A 10,000-nucleotide genomic window follows, 5' to 3' on the forward strand; every position below is an offset into this window, starting at 1 on the left:
GGTGCATGGCCGACCATAGCCGGGATGGAGGCTGTTATTTCGGTGTTATTTCTGAGTCGCCTTGCCATAATTTGGTTACTGAGTTGCTGTTAAAGATTTTGGTTAATGAGTTGCTTCAAAAGTTTTTGGTTAATGAGTTGCTGCCCAAAAACAATTTGGTTTATCAGTTGCCACTTCAACTTGCGGCTGCGGTTGGTTATAATTAGTGTTGTCGGGCTTAATACTCGCTAAGGGGGTGCATGTCGGACCGTAGCCGAGTTGGAGGGTGTTATTTCGGTGTAGTTTTTAATTTTTTCTCGATGTGGCTGATGGTGGTGGGTTTTTTTTCTGTGGAAGATAGGAGTGTGGGTTGTGGGAAGCGAAGTTGCTGGTGGGATTTTGTGTGAGTGGTGCAGTATTTGCAGGCCGATTGTCCGTTCTCGTAAGCGAAGTTGATGGGCCGCTTTTGTGTGAGGTTGGAAGTAGTATTGTCAAGGCGAGTTTCCGTTCTCGGCAGCGAAGTTGATGGGCCGATTGGGTGTGAGTGGTGTTAATGTGTGCTATTTGCAGTGTATGAATTGCCAGGCTGGCCAAGGCGTTGCTTCTGGGAATTGTTGGGGACTGGGCTGTTTAGAAAGGCCGGTGGCGGGCGCTCCGTTCCCGACTCCCGTGTCCGATTAGGGTGGGGGACGGCTGGTTGGAAAGCCCCGACGCTGGCGCAGATTATATTGCCGGACTGGCCCCTGGCGAGTTGGGCAAAGTGTCGCAGTCCGGCAGCGGGTAACAGGCCAGCGGTCAGCGGCAGCTTATCGGTGATAACTTCGGGAAGAAAAGTCCGATCCGGTCGGGGTGAACTGCGACTGAACGGGGTGGTGGGGCCGCACAGACCAGTAGCGGGATTGTGTAGCTGCCTCTTGGCCCGGCCGAGGTACAGCCGTTGGCTGGAGACCGCTTTCCGACTGCTGAGCCGGTGCCGCGGGGACCCACCTTGACGCGCCGGCTGTCCGAGCAAGCCAGGGGCAAGGGGCATCCATAGGTACCAGAAGGGAGTCGGTCCGACACCGGGAAGTCGGGTGCCCGTCGCTCCGAATCGAGCCCGGTGTTTTCGTGCGTGTAACAGGGCGGGCGTTTGGACCCGGTTGTCCGGGAGCGGGTCCCCAACGGCGGGAGATTGCCTGGGTTTGGCCGGCCGGCAGTCGAACGCCTTTGGCTCCGGACTCCCGTGTCCGATTTCGGTCAGGGAGGGCTGGTTGGAAAGCCCCGACGCTGGCGCACACTATATTATCGGCCTGGGCCCCGGCAAGTTCGGGAAAGTGTCGCAGTCCCGTTCCGGCGGCCGCCCCGTCGGTCAGCGGCAGCTTATCGCGGATAACTTCGGGACGGAAAGTCCGATCCGGTCGGGGTGAACTGCGACTGAACGGGGTGGCGGGGCCGCACAGACCAGTAGCGGGCTTGTGTAGCTGCCTCTTGGCCCGGCCGAGGTACAGCCGTTGGCTGGAGACCGCTTTCCGACTGCTGAGCCGGTGCCGCGGGGACCCACCTTGACGCGCCGGCTGTCCGAGCAAGCCAGGGGCAAGGGGCATCCAGTGGTACCAGAAGGGAGTCGGTCCGACACCGGGAAGTCGGGTGCCCGTCGCTCCGAATCGAGCCCGGGGTTTTCGTGCGTGTAACAGGGCGGGCGTTTGGACCCGGTTGTCCGGGAGCGGGTCCGCAACGGCGGGAGATTGCCTGGGTTTGGCCGGCCGGCAGTCGAACGCCTTTCGCTCCGGACTCCCGTGTCCGATTTCGGTCAGGGAGGGCTCGTTGGAAAGCCCCGGCGCTGGCGCACACTATATTATCGGCCTGGACCCCGGCAAGTTCGGGAAAGTGTCGCAGTCCCGTAGCGGCTGCCGCCCCGTCGGTCAGCGGCAGCTTATCGGGGATAACTTCGGGACGGAAAGTCCGATCCGGTTGGGGTGAACTGCGACTGAACGGGGTGGGGGGGCCGCACAGACCAGTAGCGGGCTTGTGCAGCTGCCGCTTGGCCCGGCCGAGGTACGGCCGTTGGCTGGAGACCGCTTTCCGACTGCTGAGCCGGAGCCGCGGGGGCCCACCTTGACGCGCCGGCTGTACTAGCAAGCCAGGGGCAAGGGGCATCCAGTGGTACCGGAACGGAGTCGGTCCGACACCGGGAAGCCGGGTGCCCGTCGCTCCGAATCGAGCCCGGTGTTTTCGTGCGTGTAACAGGGCGGGCGTTTGGACCCGGTTGTCCGGGAGCGGGTCCGCAACGGCGGGAGGTTGCCTGTGTTTGGCCGGCCGGCAGTCGAACGCCTTTGGCTCCGGACTCCCGTGTCCGATTTCGGTCAGGGAGGGCTCGTTGGAAAGCCCCGGCGCTGGCGCACACTATATTATCGGCCTGGACCCCGGCAAGTTCGGGAAAGTGTCGCAGTCCCGTAGCGGCTGCCGCCCCGTCGGTCAGCGGCAGCTTATCGGGGATAACTTCGGGACGGAAAGTCCGATCCGGTTGGGGTGAACTGCTACTGAACGGGGTGGGGGGGCCGCACAGACCAGTAGCGGGCTTGTGCAGCTGCCGCTTGGCCCGGCCGAGGTACAGCCGTTGGCTGGAGACCGCTTTCCGACTGCTGAGCCGGAGCCGCGGGGGCCCACCTTGACGCGCCGGCTGTCCTAGCAAGCCAGGGGCAAGGGGCATCCAGTGGTACCGGAACGGAGTCGGTCCGACACCGGGAAGCCGGGTGCCCGTCGCTCCGAATCGAGCCCGGTGTTTTCGTGCGTGTAACAGGGCGGGCGTTTGGACCCGGTTGTCCGGGAGCGGGTCCGCAACGGCGGGAGGTTGCCTGAGTTTGGCCGGCCGGCAGTCGAACGCCTTTGGCTCCGGACTCCCGTGTCCGATTTCGGTCAGGGAGGGCTCATTGGAAAGCCCCGGCGCTGGCGCACACTATATTATCGGACTGGATCCCGGCAACTTCGGGAAAGTGTCGGCGACCCGTACCGGCTGCCGCCCCGTCGGTCAGCGGCAGCTTATCGGGGATAACTTCGGGAAGGAAAGTCCGATCCGGTCGGGGTCAACTGCCACTGAACGGGGTGGCGGGGCCGCACAGACCAGTAGCGGGCTTGTGTAGCTGCCCCTTTCCCCGGCCGAGGTACAGCCGTTGGCTGGAGACCGCTTTCCGACTGCTGAGCCGGAGCCGCGGGGGCCCACCTTGACGCGCCGGCTGTCCTAGCAAGCCAGGGGCAAGGGGCATCCAAGGGTACCGGAACGGAGTCGGTCCGACACCGGGAAGCCGGGTGCCCGTCGCTCCGAATCGAGCCCGGTGTTTTCGTGCGTGTAACGAGGCGGGCGTTTGGACCCGGTTGTCCTGGAGCGGGTCCGCAACGGCGGGGGATTGCCTGTGTTTGGCCGGCCGGCAGTCGAACGCCTATCGCTCTGGACTCCCGTGTCCGATTTCGGTCAGGGAGGGCTCGTTGGAAAGCCCCGGCGCTGGCGCACACTATATTATCGGCCTGGACCCCGGCAAGTTCGGCAAAGTGTCGCCATCCCGCAGCGGCTGACGGGCCGCCGGTGAGCGGCAGCTTATCGGGCATAACTTCGGGAGGGAAAGTCCGATCCGGTCCGGATCAACGGCAGCCGAACGGGGTGGCGGGCCCGCACAGACCAGTGCCTGGCTTGTGTAGCTGCCCCTTTCCCCGGCCGAGGTACAGCCGTTGGCTGGAGACCACTTTCCGACCACTGAGACGGCGGGGCGGGGGGCGGCCTGCACGCGCCGGCTGCCAGAGCAAGCCAGGGGCAAGGGGCATCCAACGGTATCTGAACGGAGTCGGTCCGACACCGGGAAGCCGGGTGCCCGTCGCTCCGAATCGAGCCTGGGGTATACGTGTGTTTAACAAGGCGGGCGTTTGGACCCGGTTGCCCGGCACCAGTCGAACGCCTGTCGCTCCCGACTCCCGTGTCCGATTTCGTTCGGGGATGGCTCGTTGGAAAGCCCCGGCGCTGGCGCACACTATATTATCGGCCTGGACCCCGGCAAGTTCGGGAAAGTGTCGCCGTCCCGCAGCGGCTGACGGGCCGTCGGTCAGCGGCAGCTTATCGGGGATAACTTCGGGAAGGAAAGTCCGATCCGGTCGGGGACAACGGCAGCTGAACGGGGTGGCGGGGCCGCACAGAGCAGTGCCTCGCTTGTGTAGCTGCCTCTTTCCGCGGCCGAGGTACAGCCGTTGGCTGGAGACCGCTTTCCGACCACTGAGACGGCGGGGCAGGGGGCGGCCTGCACGCGCCGGCTGCCAGAGCAAGCCAGGGGCAAGGGGCATCCAGCGGTATCTGAACGGAGTCGGTCCGACACCGAGAAGCCGGGTGCCCGTCGCTCCGAAGCGAGACCGGGGTTTTTCGTGTGTAACGTGGCGGGCCTTTGGACCCGGTTGGCCGGGCGGCAGTGGAACACACACAGACACTCGCATACACTGAGAGAGACAGAGAGAAGATAGAGATACACAGAGTGAGAAAGACAAAGTCAACTCAGTAACTGAAATGTGAAAACTGACAACTGGGAAACCAAAAGTCAGAGTGGCAAATGATGAACCAAGGTGGCAAATGATTAACTGAAAACTTGTCATTCACATTTGGGACGGAATTCCGGATGGGAGTGTATTCGGCCGCCTTACCGGGGCTTGGGGGTGCTGCTTTCCCGCTTGTGGAACCGAGTTGGGGTCGTCAAATGGCCTGGTGCATTGTTTGAAACACTGGTTAATGAGTTGTCAAGGTCGGAAATCATAGAACATAAGAGCAGCTCATTAACTGAAATTTTGAACATCGACAACTGGTTAACCAAAAGCCAGAGCGACAAATGATTAACCAAGGAGGCAACTCATTAACTGAATTTCGAACATCGACAACTGGTTAACCAAGAGTCAGAGCGACAAATGATTAACCAAGGAGGCAACTCATTAACTGAATTTCGAACATCGACAACTGGTTAACCAAAAGACACAGGGACAAATGAGTAACCAAAGGGCCAACTCATTAACTGAAATTTCAAAGAGGCAACTCATTAACTGAAATTTTGAACATCGACAACTGGTTAACCAAAAGCCAGAGCGACAAATGATTAACCAAGGAGGCAACTCATTAACTGAATTTCGAACATCGACAACTGGTTAACCAAGAGTCAGAGCGACAAATGATTAACCAAGGAGGCAACTCATTAACTGAATTTCGAACATCGACAACTGGTTAACCAAAAGACACAGGGACAAATGAGTAACCAAAGGGCCAACTCATTAACTGAAATTTCAAAGAGGCAACTCATTAACTGAAATTTTGAACATCGACAACTGGTTAACCAAAAGCCAGAGCGACAAATGATTAACCAAGGAGGCAACTCATTAACTGAATTTCGAACATCGACAACTGGTTAACCAAATGTCAGAGCGACAAATGAGTAACCAAGCAGGCAACTGATTAACTGAAAACTTGTCATTCACATTTGGGACGGAATTCACGATGGGAATGTATTCGGCCCCCTTACCGGGCCTTGGGGTGCTGCTTTCCCGCTTGTGGAACCGAGTTGGGGTCGTCAAATGGCCTGGTGCATTGTTTGAAACACTGGTTAATGAGTTGTCAAGGTCGGAAATCATAGAACATAAGAGCAGCTCATTAACTGAAATTTTGAACATCGACAACTGGTTAACCAAAAGCCAGAGCGACAAATGATTAACCAAGGAGGCAACTCATTAACTGAATTTCGAACATCGACAACTGGTTAACCAAAAGACACAGGGACAAATGAGTAACCAAAGGGCCAACTCATTAACTGAAATTTCAAAGAGGCAACTCATTAACTGTAATTTTGAACATCGACAACTGGTTAACCAAAAGCCAGAGCGACAAATGATTAACCAAGGAGGCAACTCATTAACTGAATTTCGAACATCGACAACTGGATAACCAAATGTCAGAGCGACAAATGATTAACCAAGGAGGCAACTCAGTAACTGAATTTCGAACATCGACAACTGGTTAACCAAGAGTCAGGGCGACAAATGATTAACCAAGGAGGCAACTCATTAACTGAATTTCGAACATCGACAACTGGGTAACCAAAAGACACAGGGACAAATGAGTAACCAAAGGGCCAACTCATTAACTGAAATTTCAAAGAGGCAACTCATTAACTGAAATTTTGAACATCGACAACTGGTTAACCAAATGTCAGAGCGACAAATGAGTAACCAAGCAGGCAACTGATTAACTGAAAACTTGTCATTCACATTTGGGACGGAATTCACGATGGGAATGTATTCGGCCCCCTTACCGGGCCTTGGGGTGCTGCTTTCCCGCTTGTGGACCCGAGTTGGGGTCGTCAAATGGCCTGGTGCATTGTTTGAAACACTGGTTAATGAGTTGTCAAGGTCGGAAATCATAGAACATAAGAGCAGCTCATTAACTGAAATTTTGAACATCGACAACTGGTTAACCAAAAGCCAGAGCGACAAATGATTAACCAAGGAGGCAACTCATTAACTGAATTTCGAACATCGACAACTGGTTAACCAAAAGACACAGGGACAAATGAGTAACCAAAGGGCCAACTCATTAACTGAAATTTCAAAGAGGCAACTCATTAACTGTAATTTTGAACATCGACAACTGGTTAACCAAAAGCCAGAGCGACAAATGATTAACCAAGGAGGCAACTCATTAACTGAATTTCGAACATCGACAACTGGATAACCAAATGTCAGAGCGACAAATGATTAACCAAGGAGGCAACTCAGTAACTGAATTTCGAACATCGACAACTGGTTAACCAAGAGTCAGGGCGACAAATGATTAACCAAGGAGGCAACTCATTAACTGAATTTCGAACATCGACAACTGGGTAACCAAAAGACACAGGGACAAATGAGTAACCAAAGGGCCAACTCATTAACTGAAATTTCAAAGAGGCTACTCATTAACTGAAATTTGAACATCGACAACTGGTTAACCAAATGTCAGAGCGACAAATGAGTAACCAAGCAGGCAACTGATTAACTGAAAACTTGTCATTCACATTTGGGACGGAATTCACGATGGGAATGTATTCGGCCCCCTTACCGGGCCTTGGGGTGCTGCTTTCCCGCTTGTGGAACCGAGTTGGGGTCGTCAAATGGCCTGGTGCATTGTTTGAAACACTGGTTAATGAGTTGTCAAGGTCGGAAATCATAGAACATAAGAGCAGCTCATTAACTGAAATTTTGAACATCGACAACTGGTTAACCAAAAGCCAGAGCGACAAATGATTAACCAAGGAGGCAACTCATTAACTGAATTTCGAACATCGACAACTGGTTAACCAAAAGACACAGGGACAAATGAGTAACCAAAGGGCCAACTCATTAACTGAAATTTCAAAGAGGCAACTCATTAACTGTAATTTTGAACATCGACAACTGGTTAACCAAAAGCCAGAGCGACAAATGAGTAACCAAGGAGGCAACTCATTAACTGAATTTCGAACATCGACAACTGGGTAACCAAAAGACACAGGGACAAATGAGTAACCAAAGGGCCAACTCATTAACTGAAATTTCAAAGAGGCAACTCATTAACTGAATTTCGAACATCGACAACTGGTTAACCAAATGTCAGAGCGACAAATGATTAACCAAGCAGGCAACTGATTAACTGAAATTTTAAAATTGACAACTGGATAACCAAAAGTGGGAACTCATGCTTCGGACGGGCTTACATACGGCAGGCTGACGCCCGGCAGAGGCCCGGGCTTCGCCTCCCTTGCGTAAGCGACCGTCTCCGAATCGATTAAAGGCGTAAAATCGGAGTTCAGAGCGGGAAAATTTTTTCCCGAAAACGGCCGGAAAAAAAAAAATGTCTCCTTTTCCGCCGAGCAGGGTGGCATTCGAACGGGCACGGGAAGCCGCGTCTAACGGTGTAAAAACGGCTTGGCTCCGACGCGGGAGTGCGGAGATATGGCCGTTCAAAGTTGTACTGGAAGTCCGGAAGGAGAAAAATTTGACTGCCTGTAGCCGAAAAAAGTTCCAGCGGTCGGTCACAAAAGTCAAATCCGTCCCGCTGATTTGACACTTGTCATTTCTGGCAGGGGGGATTGGCGGGGTACCTGGAGAATGGTAGGAGGTGGTTTTTCGAGACTTTATCTGTTTTCCAGATTACTGTCTAGGGCCTCCAGGTCTGCAGAGACCGACCCGGGCTGCCGTCCAACCGACTTTTAACCCTTTTTGGGTGGAAATTTATTTCCATTTTTAACCAATTTTCGGGTTTTTGGTCGGGCTTAAAAACGGCAGCCTGACGCCCGGCAGAGGCCGGGGCTTCGGCTCCCTTGCGTAAGGGACCGTATACGAAACGATTAAAGCCGAAAAATCCGAGTTCAGAGCGGGAATTTTTTTTCCCGAAATCGGCCGAAAAATAAAAAAATTCTCCTTTTCCGCCGAGCAGGGCGGCATTCGAACGGGCACGGGAAGCCGCGTCTAACGGTGTAAAAACGGCTTGGCTCCGACGCGGGAGTGCGGAGATATGGCCGTTCAAAGTTGTACTGGAAGTCCGGAAGGAGAAAAATTTGACTGCCTGTAGCCGAAAAAAGTTCCAGCGGTCGGTCACAAAAGTCAAATCCGTCCCGCTGATTTGACACTTGTCATTTCTGGCAGGGGGGATTGGCGGGGTACCTGGAGAATGGTAGGAGGTGGTTTCTCGAGACTTTGTCTGTTTTCCAGATTACTGTCTAGGGCCTCCAGGTCTGCAGAGACCGACCAGGGCTGCCGTCCAACCGACTTTTAACCCTTTTTGGGTGGAAATTTATTTCCATTTTTAACCAATTTTCGGGTTTTTGGTCGGGCTTAAAAAACGGCAGCCTGACGCCTGGCAGAGGCCGGGGCTTCGGCTCCCCTTGCGTAAGGGACCGTATTCGACCCGATTGAGCCCCGAAAATGGATCCAAATGTCGGCCGACCAAGTAAGCTTGCTGGGGAGAGAGACTAAGTGCCGGGCTGGGCACCTCATTAACCAGTGAAAAGTTTTGGCTGCTGGAGAGACTAAGTCCCAGCCTGGGCACATCATTAACCATAAATGAAAAAGGCGAGGCCGAGTCTGGTGCATGGCTAACTGATTAACCAAATTGGCAAGGCCCGGGCTGAAAGTGAATGAGCGACCCGTGGCCAGGGGGCTGGAATGCGGGAGAGAATCCAACCCCCAAAATATGGAAGTCCGATGAGAAAATATTCGGCCGCCTTTTGCGGGCCTCGGGTGTTGCTTCCCGGCCTGGGAAAGTGAGTTGCTCCCGCCGAATTGACATGTGCATTTAACGATTTCGAGACATGATTAACCAAAACGCGGAAGTCCGATGAGAAAATATTAGGGCCCTTCAAGCGGGCCTCCGGTGATGCTTTCCGGCTTGGGAAAGTGAATTGCTCCCGCCGAATTGACATGTGCATTTAACGATTTCGAGACATGATTAACCAAAACGCGGAAGTCCGATGAGAAAATATTCGGCCGCCTTTTGCGGGCCTCGGGTGTTGCTTCCCGGCCTGGGAAAGTGATTTGCTACCGCCAAATTGACATGTGTCATTTCTGGCAAGTGTCTCAGGACATAGTTAATGAGTTGCAGTTTGGGAAATCATTAACCTCGTCGGAAGTCCCGATGAAGAAAAAAAAAAGTGCCATTTGCGGGGATTTGGGTGCTCCTGGTCGGATAGAGGTGGCCGTTTGACCCGCTGATTTGACACTTGTCATTTCTGGCAGGGGGGGTTGGCGGGGTGCCCGGAGATTTTCGGGAACACGATTTTCAGAACAAAATTCACTCAGCGGGAGCACTTTGAAAATGCCCGAAAAGTGTTACTTTGCTAAAAGGCTCATTTTATCAATATAGAGACCTTTCAAAGAGTATTGGAAAGTCATATTAAAGTGGTTTTGTGGCTTTTATGACTTAATGACAAAAAACTCTAAGTGTGAATCTGAAATCGTAGACAGACAGCAGAAACATATAAATAATTCCAGCGTCTAAGTTTCATTTGCTGTC

The sequence above is a fragment of the Somniosus microcephalus genome, unplaced genomic scaffold (assembly GCF_052327205.1).
Source record: "Somniosus microcephalus isolate GS21.2 unplaced genomic scaffold, FLI_Smic_1.0 scaffold1759, whole genome shotgun sequence".
Classification (NCBI taxonomy): Eukaryota; Metazoa; Chordata; class Chondrichthyes; order Squaliformes; family Somniosidae; genus Somniosus; species Somniosus microcephalus.